This window comes from Meles meles, chromosome 12 (assembly GCF_922984935.1).
Source record: "Meles meles chromosome 12, mMelMel3.1 paternal haplotype, whole genome shotgun sequence".
In the NCBI taxonomy this organism is placed as follows: Eukaryota; Metazoa; Chordata; class Mammalia; order Carnivora; family Mustelidae; genus Meles; species Meles meles.
In genome coordinates, this window is record NC_060077.1 from 10,127,670 (window position 1) to 10,144,524 (window position 16,855).

The window sequence follows — 16,855 nt, forward strand, 5'->3', positions numbered from 1 at the left end:
GTCATCACTAGTCCTAGAAATCCCATCGCTGGTTCTGCTTTCAGAGAACTCAACCTCATGGGGGAGTAGAAGGGAGAATTTCAGGACAGCAGGGCTCGGATCCCTGAATTCATCACCCCGGGCGAGCTGCTTAACCACCTTCCAACAATCCTCAGACGTTCTCCCAGCTGTCTGCAGACGATGCTCCATGCAGTGCAACCACAATGTCAGGTTTGAGGGGGAGTTAATGGACATGGCAAGCCTCTGACATTTTCTGATGCCCACTGCCTCTCCTACTGTGTGCTACAGAGAAGCCATCATCACAGTGGACAGGAACCCTGCAGCCCCAGGGCAGGAGCAGCAGAGGGAAACCAACCACTGGAAACCAGAAGCAAAAGGAGAGATGCATGTGTCCGATAAATTATATAGGATTGTGCCCTAGGACCCGCAGAACCTTGGTGTCACTGATCTGGTGAGTTTAAGCACCTGTGACAGTCCCTGCCACACTGTAAGCACTTGCAGAATGGTAACCCTCCCCCCTCCCCCCGCCTCTCCTGCTTCCCCTAGACTATATAGTTTCTCCAGCAATGATGACTAACATTTCTTGAGCATCTACTATGTGCAAAATCCCATACCTTCACCATTTGCTTGAATCTTTACAATCCGACTCCCAGGTGAGTGATAGCATCCTCATTTTACAGGTGAAAAAGTGAGGCTCAGAGTGGTTAAGTCACTGGCTTAAAATCACACAGCTACCAAGAAGCAGAGCCAGGATTTGAACTCTCTGCCAAGCCCATGTGCTAATCACTACTCTGCTCACACCTACAGAACGTCCCTCCTTGGTTTTAGATTGTTCGATCCTGGCGAGTGTTTGGTGACCATCAGTCCCTGACTGTATTCCCACCTCTCAGCCTCAGAAACAAGCAGAGACATGCCCAGCCAGCCCCCTCCCTGGAGGTGCTGAAAGAGAACACAGTCGGAGCCCAAGCCATGGCTTAGATCCTGTTGTGCAGCTGCAAGTTCAGAAAGCATAAAATCACTGCCTCCCTGGAAGCCCGAGGCTCTAGCTCTTTTCCCTGGACACAGGTTGCCCCCAGGCCTGGAACAAGCTCCAAGATCCAGTCTGCTTTCAATCATAAGAGCAACAACACCAACAATTGACAGTTCCCGTATCGAGGGCTTACGACCTGCGAAGTAAGTGCCTTTCACGTTTTATCTTGCTCAGTCCTCACGACAGCCTTCAACAGAGATGTTCTTCTTACCCATTTTACAGATGAGTCACTGAGTCATGGAGCATTTAAATGGGCTTCCCAAGGTCCTGCTTAAAGTGTGTCTAAGAAGCAGTCTAAATGCCTAACACTAAGCCTGGGCTAGCTGGTGGTGGCCCATCTGGATGGTGGCATGAGGGAATAAGGAGGGAATAAGGAGAGGATTTGTGATGGATACGGCTACGTCACTAAGATACACTGCCTGGTGTGCAGACCAAGACGTAGGACGATGTTCCAGAACAACACCACTCATGTGCTCAAGGGAAGGCAGGATACATGCGTGTGACTTTGGGTTATACACGCATAAAGGATCGCTAAGGAGCGAGCATGAAGCAGGTAACGCTGCTCGCCTCTGGGGAGAGGGACTAAGGAGCTGAAGCTGAGCTGGGAAGGAGAATTTTCACAATGTTCCCTTTTGGATTTGCAACCATGGAGCTGTGTGAGTTATCGCAAAATAAATGAACACTTAGTTTTTTTTTTTAATGTAATTTAAAATAATAAAGTGCTGCGGTGGCTGCCCATCGTAAGACTTAAGGCCTCCTCTTTGACCTCGAAGAACGGCCAGGCTCTTCCGCTGGCTACCCTCCCTATCTGTCTGACCACGCGCCTGTCACACTGGCTTTTCCAGCTATCAGGCCTTTGCCTCTGCTGTGCTCTCTGACTTGATAGCTGCTTCCAAGCACTCTCATGAGGCTGATTCCTTCTCATCCTCTGCTGGTCTCTGCTCAAGTGCCCCCTCCTCCAGGAAGCCTTCCCCGACTACACTCTCTAAGTCACCTCCTCTAACCCCAGTGCTTACTCTCCCTGTTTTGTTTCCTTTATAATACTGTGATTTGCAATCGTTATTATTTTTTCTTTATTTCCTGTTTGTCTCTCCACCTGTTCTGTGAGATCCACGACAGCAGGGCTGGGTCTAGGTTTGTTCAACAGTTGTAGGTCTGGTGCATGCTGGGCCAGCTTCACGGGCCCACAACCTAGGCAGCCACCCAGGGCTCCATGAGCAGAAGGGCCCTGAGCTTGCCTTAATGGTCTGCTGTTACTGGCTTGAGATTCTGAATAATATTCGAGCAGGGGGGGCCTGCGTTTTCACTCTGCAGTCAGTCCTGAGTACGGTATACAGTAGATGCTCAGTAAGCTCACCAAGCTTGGTGAGCACAGCAGGCACTCAACAAATCCGCGTGTATGGGTCAGAGCCAGGCCCATTCCAGACCTGCCCCCTGCACAGCTTGGTGTTAAGCCATATGCCACTTGCAGCTGGGACTACTGTCAAGACTCCGTCCTGAGCCCGGAAAAGCCAGATTCCAGAACCCTGCCTTTCTTCCTCTTTACATTTTGTTCTGTCTACTTCTCCTTGGCTCTGTTTGCTCAGGAACCATGCCTCCAACCACCGGAATCTCCAGGTCTTCTGTCACTTTCCCAGGAGCTGAAAAACCAATTCTGAAAGCCCTTTTAGCTTCAGAGCTGCAGCAGGTTTCTGGGACACCGCCCGGCACTCTCAGGGGGTCTATGGGGCACTGCAGGGCACTATGGGGCGGGGGAGGGCCTCTATAGGGTACCACAGGGAACATGGCTTGAGCTGCTGCTGTTGGCGTAGAATTTGACGCCACAGTCGGCCTCCCAGCCCCACAGTCTTGGAATCCACCCAAAAGCTTCGCAGCAGAACCTGCGGCTACCAGTTTCGGATGGCACCCAGTCACTCCTATCTCTGTGTATCTCTTTCCTGTCCCTCCGCTCTTCCCCTGAGTCCAGCCTATCGCTGCTCAATTAGGAATCTGGAAAAACTCACTCACACCGTCTGATGGTGTGGGAAATGCAATTTGCACCAAGGACCTCAAATGGGGGAGGGGGAGACTGGGGGTGGGCGGGATATTCCAGAAACGGCGTCCAGGCTGAAAATATGTTTTGTTTGGCCCAGGCAGTGTTTTTTAAAAGTAAAATCAAGCCAATATTCTAAAAAGCATGGGATTTAATTAAAAATACGGATTGCCAGCTTCTGCTGAGAAATAGGAAGAATTGGAAAGTATTTATAGAACATCTATTATTATGTGCCAGACACTGTTTTAGGCATCAGGGATACAACATCCCAGCAAACAAACAAGGAAGAAAATCACTGTCCTTGCGGAGCTTATCTTTCAGTGGGGAGGACAGATAATAACGAAACAGTAAGGCATTAAGACTAAAAGGGGGATTGATGATTGAGAGGGAGGTTTGAGTTTGCATAGGTATTCAGAGGCGGGCTCATTGAGAGGTAATATCTGAGCAAAGACTTGAAGGGGGTAATGGACTGAGCCACGTGGCTCTCTGAGGCAGAGCATTCCAAGCAGAGGAGAAAGTAAGTGCAAAGGCCCCATTCGTTTTATTTTCTGCATGACTCTGGCAAGTCACTTAGTCATTCTGGGCCTCAGTTTTTGCGTCTGTAAAATGAGGACATAAAAGTTCCCACCTTTGTTGTATTTACCTTGCAGGGTTGCTGGGAAGAGCTGATGAGTTATCACATGTGCAGGGACTTTGTAATCCAAACTCCTTTTCAAGTATTAGACAAGGAGGTCATTGCTAATGTTATCTAAGGGTCTGGCTAGGGAGGAGAACAAAGGTCTAATTTCCAGTGATTGTTTAGGCTTGGATGAGACATTTCAGTGGATTATCAGGGGTAGAGATTTCTTGGTTTTGCCTATTTGGCATTTCTCTCTCTTTTGGGGGGTAATGGCACCCCAACTTTCCTTCAGGAAACCCTCCCTCTTTCAGTACCAATCTGTGTCGCTTAGAAGGAGCTCATCCATTCTGGCCCCTAGAAGTGGACCAACTTCCCTTGCCAGGCCAGTTGGAGTATTATAGCCAATGGGCTAGAGCAGCTGGTCCAGGGATAAGCACATGACCTAATCTGGACAGATGAAGGCCCGTCCTCTGGGATTGCTTAGCTGGTAGAACAGAAGCCTGGAGCTGCCATTATCACTTCTGCCACCACATGGGAAATGCCTGCCAGAGGATAAAAGTAGAGCTGAAAGATGGAAAGAGACTGAGTTCTCATGATGCACTGGAATGCTGGATCCAGCTGTACCTGAATCCATCCTGGTCTTTTTGGAAACCATGACCCAATATGTTCCTCCATTTTTTTTTCTTCTTGAGTCAATCTGAATTGAATTTTTGCCATTGCAACCCTCCTGAGCTCTAGGTGTCTTCACAGACCAGCCACTTTGGAGCAAACAGGGATGTCAAAGGCAGCACGAATTGGCTGAGGCCTGGGAAGAAATATGCCAGCCTTCGACAACCCCCTGGAATACCCCCCTGCACCAGAGGCACTGCCACCCAAGCTTAGGCCTTGCAAGAGGACAGGAAACATTTGTAAAGCTTCCTCACCAAGGCCTGCTGAGACCCTGCACTGACAATTAAAATTCAGTGACAATAAACAGCACTAATTAAAAGCAAAACTAAGTACTTAATAAGACAAATGAGGTGACGGTATTAAAAGTCAGGATGAGAGAGCTGGCATTAATTAAAAACAAAGACTAATCTCTTTCCTCCTCTGAAAAGGCTGTGTCTGTGTGTGTCTAGAAAACGCTAAGATTCATTAATGTACTAAATGCCACAGGAACAGGAAGATTCTGGTATTGGTTCTGCCTGGGGGTTGGGGCGGTGAGGGTCTTCCCAGCGAGGGGGACATTTGGGCCGGGCCTTGAAGGATGAACAGGACCATGCAAGACTGAAAAGATGAAGATGGGGACGTGCGTGACCAAAGACTCAGAGGTTTCAGGGGACATGGTAATGTTTGTGGACTGGAGAAATTCACGGGAATGGAGCCTGGGGTGACTGGAGGGCAGAGAGCAGGGGGGAAACAGGACCGAAAAGAGAGAGCCGGTCATGATTAACCCCATGGCCTAAAGCAATCTCCACCCGGCCAACCCTGCTTGGAACCCTTCTGGATCCTAAAGGATCCAGAAACTAAGACCCCATGCTCCAGGAGAGTTCGGCAGGGTGACCTAGAGCATGGGTGTGGCAGCCAAGCTCATCTCACCATCTACCAGCCTCACAAGTGTATTCCCCTCCCCAAGCCTCAGTTTCCCCATCCCTAGAATTGGATCTCAAATTGTAACTATCGTGAGGATTAAATGAGATGGTGTATGGGAAGGCCCCAGTTCGGGGCCAGCACAAAACACCTGCTTGTCACGTGGGAGCTATCATGAAATTGCATTACTATTAACAATAATGATCTCAGTTGCCTTTTCCTAAAGAGATGGGAGCCCAGCTCTGGCTCTAGAAGGCAACGTCCCAGGGTTTTGGAAGCCAGAATAAGTACATGAAGCATGATAATGATGAGTAAGGGAAATGACAATATGTGATTTTATCCTACGAGGGAAATAGTGCCATTGTACTACAGCGAGGGTGGTCTGTTGAGTGCGGTGGTCGTGAGCGCTGCTGACCAACCCTGTGATGGGACTGCCCTTCTTTCTTCCTGGGAAGCTGGGAGTGGCCACATGAGCTGCTCTGGCTAGCAAACGTTCCCAGGTGGAAACAGAAGCCAGTACATTTTTTTTTTAAAGTTCAATTAGCCAGCATACAGTACATCATTAGTTTTTGATGTAGCAGCCAATGATTCATTAGTTGCTTATCACACCCATGGTGCGTGTAACTCTCATCATGTCACGTGCCCTCCGGCATTCTTCACTGCATTCCCTTTCGCTGTCTTGACAATCGTGGATGTGTGAGGATGGAGCCCCCCTCAGCCTGGGCCCCTGGGTGAGGATACACGCAGAGCAGACACCCCTTACTAGCCCCCCGCACCCAGTCAGCATGAGTGAAAAACAAATCTGGTGCTCCAGCCACTGAAACTGTGGGGATTACATGTCCCTGCAGCAAACATCTAACCCAGTCTGTCTGTGCTTCCCGACGGCCAGGACGTGCAACATCTCATTTGAGCTTCAGAACAATCCTAGAACACACGATCTTTTATTACCCAGTTTTACAGATCAGGAAACGGAAGCCCAGAGAAGTCCAGTGCTTTGCCCAAAGACACACAGCCAGGAAGTCTCAACAGGGTGTACCTTCACACACCGAAGGCAGGGGAAAGCATGCAGAATGGATCTTCCTGGGAAGAAGGTCTCCTTTCCTTCCAAACCTTTCCTTCCTCCCCAGGGTTATGAATCTCTCTGTGCCCTGAGTCTACGAAGCCAAACATTGAGCTACAAAGTACACACACTATTACAAAACTCTCTCCAGGGCATCCCGCGCAGACCAGCCGATTACCCGGTTCCTTGATAAAGTGGAAACTCGCTTTTGTTGTGTTGTTAACCAAGTTTATCTCTGTTCCAGCTAGGCCGTGGTGTGCAAGGAAGAGGAAAAGCTCAGGATTGATTTTTGTGTCGGCGCAAGCGTGGCCAGACACACGGGACCCCAAACAGGAAAATGGGATGAGCCAGATCTACGTGTTAAAACAAGCCATTTAGCTTAATGACCCCTGGCTGCCACTTGGGCCCAAGTTACAATGACACTTGTTCTGATTAAAACCCAGCCGAACGGACTAAATCTCATCACACCACACAGACCACAAGTGCCATCCTGACCCCTCTTCAGTGTCAAGGTCACACTGGACTATCCAAGGATGTAGACCTGGATCTTTTATAAATGAGCCTTCTCACCACCCTGCTCCATTGACTACTGATACAAATAATATACTATCTGGCTAAGAAGATATTAGTTTGTAGGATTTATATATACATTTATATTTTTATATAATTTGCTGTTTTCGTATGGCAAATATGGTGGCACAGTGGCAGCATTGTATGGTCCAACCCAATAATAAAAATAGCTTTGCTGGATATCTTCTAGTCACTCGTCCAAACGCATTCACCCTCCATTCGGCTCTGCGCCCTGGGAGAATGACCTGTGTGGGTGCTTTCAGAGGCTCTCCTGCCCTCTGGCTCCTGGTCGGGTCTGTCTAATGGGAGGCAGCAGCAGGAGACCCGAGGGAGGGGAGAGAGAGGCTAGGGCGCATATTCTCTGGCCCCCTCCTGCTGGTCACCATGAGCTGGCTGCTGGGGGTCACAGCTCCCGTCTGGAGAACCCCTCCATACAATCCTTTCTCTTCTGGATCCACAAGTGTTCCCTTCTGGCACCTCCAGGACTAGACAGGCTGACGGCTCCCTCCATCGGATGCTGGGCCATGGAGCATCCAGGACCTGCTGGATTGCTCGTATGACTATAAATGTCTCTCCATTAAACTCTCCTCATCTATCCCTCTGGGTATGCGTCCAGTTTCCAAGGGTCTGCAACATGCCAGGCACTGTTCGAGGTTACGTGGCTCACCTAATCCTCACCATGAGCCAATGAACGATGAGTTTTCCTCTTCACAAGTGAGGCACCTGGGGCACAGAGAGGTTCAGGAACTTCTCCCAGGTCACACAGCTAGGAAATGATGGGGACACGTGGAGAATCCCAGCAGTGTGATTCGAGAGCCAGTGCAACAGGTGGGAGGTACGGTGAGGGAGACGGGCCCAGGTCAAGGTTGGCGTTGTCACCATCGGAGCTATCAAAAGGAGGGCCTGTGACTGTGAGAGGTGAGGAGCTCCCATCACTGTAAGTAATCCAACGCAAACTGGTCGGGGCTGATGTAAAGAGGGTGACATGCGTTTCCAAAGAAAGGAACAGTTCAAGTTCACGGACTCCTCCTTGTCCGTTGCACTAACTCCCTGACTTGGCCTGACTCTCTTAGCAAGCAGACAGAGCCAGTGTCTTAAGACAGAAGGATAAAGTATTCTGGCCTCAGATGCTCCCTGCCCTGGGAAAATTTCATATTTTCACTTCATGCTGAAAGGCATGTAAGTGCCGAGGCATGGCAGAGGCATGGCCCCAGGCAGGGCTCCTAGTTGTTTTCTCACCTTGGCACAACGCCCCCCCCCCCCGCCACACACGTCACCCTCATTTTCACCCATGGTACAAATTCCATGACAGAATTTTCCATTGAGAGCTCGGGCTTTGGAGTCACCTGGACCTGGGTCCAACTGCTAGCTAAACTCAAGCTGGGTGAGCCTGGGCAAACCATTTAACGTCTTAGAGCCTCAGTCTCCCCATCTGTACAATGGGGGCTGTGACGGCACCTACTTCCCAGGGCTTGTGAGAGGTGGAAGCAGAAGACAGAGTAGTCAAGGCTGCCTTACCCAGTGCTGGCATAGATGTTACCCACGTGTTCTTCCAGAACCTCCACCACCCAAAAAAATAACACAGGTTCCAGAGTCTCCAGCCAGGAAGGATACTTCTGCCTCGCAGTGTGGCCATGGCCCCTTCCCCTGGGGTGTGGATGCGAAGAAATCTGAGACCACTTCGAAAAGAACAGAAAGCTTCTCTTCATTGCCATGAACACTAGACCTTGAAGGCCTGCCCTGTCCAGACCCTCCTGGCGCCAGGCGGGAGAAAGTAACAGAAATAGGCGTTTCGGTCAGTGTTGGCTGGTTCATTCACACGAATGAACCACAAAGTTCCTGTCTCTCTCCCCCGTCCCCATGGAAACAGCCATCAGAGCATCAAATATGGATGGAGCACTCTGCGATTTACAAAGCCCTTGGTCGTCATGGTCACGGGGGCAGGTGGGCATGAGAGGAGTGCAGGAGGTGGAGGAGTGCAGAGCTGCCAGGGTTCAAATCCCAGCTCTGTGTGTTTGGACAGTCACTTAAACTCTCTGTGCCTCACTTCCCTCATATGAAAACCAGAGATGACAATAACGGCGAGAACAGCAGCTCCCTACGGGTGGGGGACACTGAGCAATTAAATAAGCATGACGTATGTTTCAAGCACTAACAACAGCAGCTGGCACATGGTGGGTACTAAATAAAGAGGAACAAGCCACCCTGGTCACATCTCTGGGGAATAAAGGCTGATAGTCGGACGAATGGATAAGGAAGATGCGGTCCATATACACGATGGAGTATTATGCCTCCATCAGAAAGGATGAGTACCCAACTTTTGTAGCAACATGGACGGGACTGGAAGAGATTATGCTGAGCGAAATAAGTCAAGCAGAGAGAGTCAAGTATCATATGGTCTCACTTATTTATGGAGCATAACAAATAACATGGAGGACATGGGGAGATGGAGAGGAGAAGGGAGTTGAGGGAAATTGGAAGGGTAGATGAACCATGAGAGACTATGGACTCTGAAAAACAACCTGAGGGTTTTGAAGGGGACGGAGGTGGGAGGTTGGGGAACCAGGTGGTGGGTAATAGGGAGGGCACGTATTGCATGGAACACTGGGTGTGGCGCAAAAACAATGAATACTGTTATGCTGAAAAGAAATTAAAAAAAGAAAGAAAGAAAAAAAAAAGGCTGAGAGTAACACCTGTAATGCCGTTCGTCATCTATCAGGTGCTGGGGTCACGCTGCGTGATCTACTTACACGGGCTCCGGTCGTGCTTGGCAAGAGACACCACTGAGTCCCTCTCACAGAAGGAAAAACTGGGGTTTTAAGGGTTAACTGGCTTTCCCCAGGATGGAATCAGAGCCAGTGAGTAGTAGGGCTGGGAGCCAAGCACAGTTCGACTTTAAATACTCACCTGCCATCTTCTTCTTCCTGCCCATCCCCCCTCATGGAGCCCCCAGATCAGCCAAGAACATTCATCTGTTCCAGGGCTAAGTCTTCTACGTATGTGGGGACTTATCTCAGGAAACGGAGGCAAGGAGAAGGGAGGTATTGGCCCAAAGTCTCCAGCTAAGCAGATGACAGAGCCGGTGTCCAAACCCCAGATGTCACAGCCCATTTTTTTTTTCATTTTATTTATTTTTTCAGTGTAACAGTATTCATTCTTTTTGCACAACACCCAGTGCTCCATGCAAAACGTGCCCTCCCCATTACCCACCACCTGTTCCCCCAACCTTCCACCCCTGACCCTTCAAAACCCTCAGGTTGCCCCAACCTCCCACCCCTGACCCTTCAAAACCCTCAGGTTGTTTTTCAGAGTACATAGTCTCTAATGGTTCGCCTCCCCTCCCCAATGTCCATAGCCCGCTCCCCCTCTCCCAATCCCACCTCCCCCCAGCAACCCCCAGTTTGTTTTGTGAGATTAAGAGTCATTTATGGTTTGTCTCCCTCCCAATCCCATCTTGTTTCATTTACTCTTCTCCTATCCCCCTACCCCCCCATGTTGCTTCTCCATGTCCCCATATCAGGGAGATCATATGATAGTTGTCTTTCTCCGATTGACTTATTTCACTAAGCATGATACGCTCTAGTTCCATCCACGTCGTCGCAAATGGCATGATTTCATTTCTTTTGATGTCACAGCCCATTTTTATATGCCACACACACACACACACACACACACACACGCATGCACACAAAATTCCTTCTTGGTACAGCCAATAAGTCACTGTCCATTCTTTGACTTGAAGACCTTCTAAGAGACATTATATTACAACGACATCTGGGGGCACCTGGGTGGCTTAGTCAGTTAAGTATCTGCCTTTGCAGGTCCTGATCTTGGGCTCCTGGGATCGAGCCCTGAGTCAGGAGCCTGCTTCTCCCTCGCCGTCTGCCACTCGCCCTGCTCATTCTTTCTCTCTCAAATGAGTAAATAAAATCTTAAAAAAAAAAAAACTACACCTGAAGTTGATTTAGTTTCTCTTCTTTTCAAAGCTACTCTCCCTAGTAGGTGACGCATTGTATTGCATGAGGGGCCTCCCAGCATCCAGATTTCCAGAGACTTACATGAGCTCTCGAAAGTACATGAAGCCAACAGGAAAAATGTGGGACACAGGCCATGGGCCAGTTTGTCCTGGGGCAGCAGAGAGACTGTTAAATGGATGTCCCTCAACAAACATGCCTTCCACCTTGAGTAATCCCTTCCCACACTCACTCTGGACTTAGCATGTAGCTTAAGTCAGGAAATATGACCCAAGCAGAGCTGAGGTCCCCATCAGGGGGCCAGGCACCAAGACACGGAAAGGGTAGCTCCCTGAAAGAACACTGGAGTGTTGGTATCACGGAAATGAGAAACACATGTTCACTCCCCATCCCCCCATGGAACTCTCAGTCTTGTGGACAATGATTTCTGTGAACTCTGTGATGCTAAGCTCTGAGTTTCTGGGTTCTAAGTACATGGTGAGGGTTCTCCCAGGTGGAGAAAGACCACCTGAGAGGCCGGCCGGCCTGGCAGAGAGCAGAGCTAGAGGATCGGAACTCTGTCCCTAATGCTATTTTTGAGCCACTGGGTACAGTCAAGCCTCGGCTGTGTTGTGGCCTCTTCTAGTACGTTAACCAATAAATGTCCCTTTGTGTCGCTTAAACTTGCCTGAGTGAGGATTACGATCAATGGAATCCTGATGGATACACACACACTCACTCACTCACACTCAGAATCATTCCTGTTATTTGCAAATTCTGTACCTGTGAATTTGCCTACTGACTCCTAGCCCCCAAAACAATATTTGTAGCACCTTCACGGTCAATTGGCATGTGCACACACACACACATGCACACACATGCACACACACACACAGAACAGCCAGAAAAAAACCCCAGTGGCCCAACATGCATATTACCCGCTCGAGTCCGACGGGTGACTCTGCCTTCGGCTCTCACACCACACACAGGTCTCTTTTTTAAGGTCTTGTTTAATGCCACGTTGTTTGCATTTTTATTGCAAACAATAAAATGATGATGATAAAATGTGATTTCATTGTTGAAAATGGCCCCTGAGCCCAGTGCTGAGGTGCCGTCTGATGCTCCTAGGTGCAAGAAGGCTGCAGTGCACCTTATAGAGAATCTACATTTGCCTGATAAGTTCATGGGCCATGAGTTACAGTGCCATTGGCCATGAGTTCAATGTTAATGACTCAACTATACTACCTACTGTTACGGACTGAATGTCTGTGTCCCCTCAGAATTCATGTGTTGAATTCCCACATGGGAATTCCATCCCACATGGGATGGTATTAGCCGGGGGAAGGGTGTGGGAGGTGATCTGGGTTAACTTAAGTCATGGGACTAGGAACCTCGTGATGGGACTGGTGCCCATCTAAGAGTCTCGAGAGAGTTCTCTTGTCTCTCCGCCCTCTGCCACATAAAGACACAACGAGAAATCAGCAGTCCTCAGGCCAGAGAGAATCCTCACCAGAACCTGACCTTGTTGGCACCCTGACCTCAGGCTTCCAGCCTCTAGAACGGCGAGAAAGAAATTTCTTTTAATTTTTTATTTATTTACTTATTTTTTTAAATTTACTTGACAGAGAGGTAGGCAGAGAGAGTTAGGAAGAAGCAGGCTCCCTGCCAAGCAGAGAGCCCGACTTGAGGCTTGATCCCAGGACTCTGGGATCATGACTTGAGCCAAAGGCAGAGGCTTTAACCCACTGAGCCACCCAGGTGCCTCAAGAAAGAAATTTCTGTTGCTAATAAACCATCCAGTCTAAGGCAGTTTGTTACTGTAGCCTGAACAGACTAAGACATGTATTGAACAAGATGTCTGTAAGCAGAAACGCACACACAAAAAAGGATATGAATGGGTCAGTTGCGGAAGTGTGAGGAGAAGCTTGCAGGGACCTAACCCCATTAATTCCCTCAGGAGTGATGATTCAAGTATGTGCTAATTCAGCGATTATGGTGACTTTGCAGAATAAAACTACTCCAAATGATGAGAGTCAACTCTCTCTCTCATACGTATATGTGTGTGTATATAAAGTAGATAGTATATTGTATGCATAATGTGTAATGATATGTTATATATCTTATGTACATGCAAATGTTTATATATATAATATCCTAGTCAGCAAGTGCTCCTACCTTTCTACTTTTCCTTTTACAAGGAGGACTACTAAGTGGGGCAAACGCTTAGGAGTTTGGTCTGTTTTCTGTTTTATTTTTTCAGAGTCTGGTGGAGGCAAGGGGGTAGATAATGAGATAATTGATGTAAAGAGGCAATTTGGGAGGAAAAGTGCCAAGGACCTACAAAGTACTGTCATTATGGCTTGTTTCCTAGCCAACTTCTCCCACGAGACGCCCACCAAGGTGCATTTCAAACCCCGTCCCTCCAACCATTCACCTTTCTGGAGCAGAACGAGGTGAGTTGGAAGGATGGAAACCAGCCAGGAGTGAACACATTGGTTTGGGGATTTGCCAGGGACGGAAAACTTACAGGAATTGTCTAGCATGCAGCTTTTCTGGAGTCTGATCGGATAATGAAGCAGGGCTGGGAGCAAATGGGTTTCTAAGTGTCTCTGCCATCTCTAAGCGCCCACGGCGTGGGATCCGAGGGGAACGAGTTTTGCAGCGAGCTGGGGGGGCAGCTGCCGGTGGTTCCGCTCACATCAGCCTGCAGCTCAGTTTCTGCCTTAAACCAGGTCACTAATGAGGGCTGATGTGAGGGAGTCGGAAGGTCCCCATCTTTCAAAGCAGAGGACAAGTGAAGAGTGAGTCCTCTTGTCCCCGAGTCTTAGCTCTTAAACTTGAGGAAAGAAAACGAAAACATTTTTCTCTGAAAGCTAAGAGGAGACTTGGCAGTTATCTGTGAGTTTTTGAACTGGTTTGAATGGCTAAGCTACCATCAGAAAATCAAGAAAGAAGACAAAAGGGTCCTTCATAAGCCTTCATGGGACCTGGGGACGCAGAAGCCTTGAGTGGAAAACCAAGCTCCCAGAAAGGCAAGTTCTTCTGGCAGAACAGAGACCAGGGTCTGAATCTAGATGCGCTAGTGGGGAGGAAGGGACGCAAGACTCCTCCTCTCCAACAGTCACTTCACCTGGTGCTTCTGGAGACATCCTCGGGACCTCTCCTTAATAATCACCCTTCCTAGGAAGCCAACCTGTGTTCAGCTTAGGGACCCGAGAGACAGGAAGTGGCTAAATCCAGACACTTCACGGCTGTGTCCTGGTTCGGTCCCTTGCTAGCCTGGGATCTTGGGCACGTTCCCTGGCCTCTCTGTGCCTCACTTCCCTTGTCTGGCAAATGGGAGCTACAAATGCTCCTTCTTCTCAGGGCTGGTGGATGAAATGAGGCATGCAGAGTTCCCAGCACGGTGCTGGCCCATACTAACTGCTCAGTAAGTGGGAGGTCTCATTACAGGAAAGAAAGAAAAAAAAAAAGACAATTCTAGCACAAAGTCCTGGTTGCCAACCACAGCCTGTTAAGGTCTGAACTTACTACCCTCCTCTCTGCTTCCTCCCCCTCCAGTGCCTTGTGTCCATCTCTCCTCCCCCAGGTGCAGTCACCTCCAAATTGATGAGTGAGCGCTGGTGCTCTTTAAAATTCTCATGTGGTGAGCCTTAGCATGACAGATGGGGGGGGCAGTAAAAAGGGCTAATTCCAGCATACTGGAATTAAAATAAAATAGAATATGCAAAATACATAAAAACTAAAAACAAACGAAAATGCCAATTTCAGGATCCCAACCAAACCACCTAAAGAAGAAACTCGTGGTGAGTGTCCCCATCACACTTTTTGGAAATCTGCTGGTGATTATAATGTGCAGCCTGGACGGAGACCCACCTGCTGAGAACCACGGGCCCTGCTCCACACGCTCTTCGGGTCCCTGTCCCTCCTGCCCTGGCATCTCAAACTTGATCATGTATCAGTCCCCTGGAGGGCTCGTGAAAACAGACGGATGTTCCCCTTGCCTGCCCCGATGTTTCTGTTTCAGGAGGTCTGGGACCGAGCCTGAGAGTTGGTACTTCTAGTAAGTTCCAGGTGGCGGTGATGCTGCTGGTCTGGGGACCATACTCTGAAAGCCACTGCTTTATGCCAACGCTAGAAAAAGGGGACCCACGAGACCAAGCTTCCCAGATCCCAGCCTCCTTTCTGCGGGTTACACTCTCCCACCCTGAGTCAGAGCAAATAACTCAGGGGTGTGCTAGTCACTGTCATCAGAGATCCGGGAAGGCCAGTGGGGAAGCTAAGGGCTTTGGGGTCTCACCTTCTCTCGTTTCTCTCCTTTTAAGAACAATCCACCACTTCAGAGTCAGTCCTGGAGTGTTTGTTGCCCGTTCTTTCACAAGCGGCCCAAATCCTTCGCCTGCAATGCAGGTCTTCTTAAATATTGAATAAGTCTGCTTCCTACCAGCGGCCGCAGCTGGGCTGAGGGAATGTGCGTATGGACTGAGTCTTAATGTGATTAATCAGGTTAAAAAGGTCAGGCTGCTGAGCTGGTTTTGGAAAAGACCTTCACTTCTTCCCCATCACCGAAATCTCTGGTGCCTCAACACCTCCCCTGTCCATCCCCGACCCCTTCCTGGGGATTTTGGGTGGGGGAGGGTCCTGCTGCTGCTTTTGCTGTTCGATGAACCATTAGATGAATTAGAGCGGCCTGGGGAGTGGGTCAGGTTTTGAACGAGAGCACAAACGTCAGAAGGGCATAGTCAGCGTTCTTTCATCTGACAAACACTTTCCGAGCACCTACTGGGTGCCAGAGGCTGTGGGATAAGGCACATTGAGTGCAGAGTGCTAAATACAAGAGTCAAATGTTCCTGTTCTGTGGGAGGAGCTGGCATTCCAGCGGGGAGAGAGACGATGAACAAAATAAATACTATAGTAAGATTGTGTGTCACACGGGGCTAAGTGCTAGGGAGAAACGGGCAGGCAAGGAGGACACAGGATTCTGGCACGGGGTGTAATTTCTAAATAAGATGATCTACAAAAGGCCTCTCTGAGAAGGTGATATTTGAGGAAAGGCCTACAGAAGGTGAGGCAGCGGACGGGGGCCAGGAAGGATTAGGAGGACCGCTTCTAGAAGGCTGAGCTCTGAGATTTCATCATCATGACGGTGATCATCTGTTGATGAAGCCTCTCTTATGTGCCATGCCTGTTCCAAGCAGAGACGATATATACCGACTGGTTACGTCCCCCAGAAAATCTGGGGAGGTCAATGTTATTGCTAGCTCTTTTTCCAGATGAGGAAACTGAGGCACAGGGAGATTTAGTAACTTGGTCGGAATCACACAGCAGCAGAGCTGGGATTCCAACCCAGGTGGATTGGTAACTCTCCCAATCTTCTCTCCAGATTTTCAGGGAGGAGGCCCACACCACAGTTCACCACAGAAAAAAATCTCTCCCTGGTTGGGGTCACACTGCCCTCCCACTTCCAGGGGACTGGGGCTGTAAAGAGAGTGGGGTACAGAGGGCTGGGCCACTACATGAAGTTCTGTGCCTCCCTCAGTTCCAGAGTATTTGTCAAATCGCTCGGTGCCCTCCCCTGGAGGTGAATCCCACCACAGCCAAGGAGCCCTTTACAAAACAGATCAGGTCAGGTCATCTGCTTATAAAAACAGAATTTCTCTCAGAACTGCTCTCAGAAGAAAGACAAGCTGTCATACCACGGCCTTGCAGGTATCACCAACCTCATCTCGCATTGGGCTCCCGCCAACCTTGTGCTCCCATCATGCTGGCTTTCATTCAGAGCCTTGAATGCCACCTCAGGGCCTTTCCACATGCTGTTCCCACTGCTGTAACTGTTCTCTTTGCTTTACTCAGTTAACTCCTATCCACCCTTCAGCTCTCGGGTCCAATGTCACTTCCTCAGGGAAGCCCTCCCAGATTTCCTGATTTCCTAGCGATGCTCTTTCATAGACCTTTTCTGAACCCTCAGGTTTTACATATATATATGATATCCACGTGCATGATTACTGGTTTATGTCTACCT

At 49.1% G+C, this 16,855-nt stretch overlaps 1 protein-coding gene across 2 annotated transcripts in view; it reads right to left on the minus strand.

Moving 5' to 3' along the window:
- RPH3A (rabphilin 3A) overlaps positions 1-16,855 on the minus strand; it is a 266,407-nt gene that overhangs the window by 72,681 nt on the left and 176,871 nt on the right. The window lies entirely within an intron of this gene.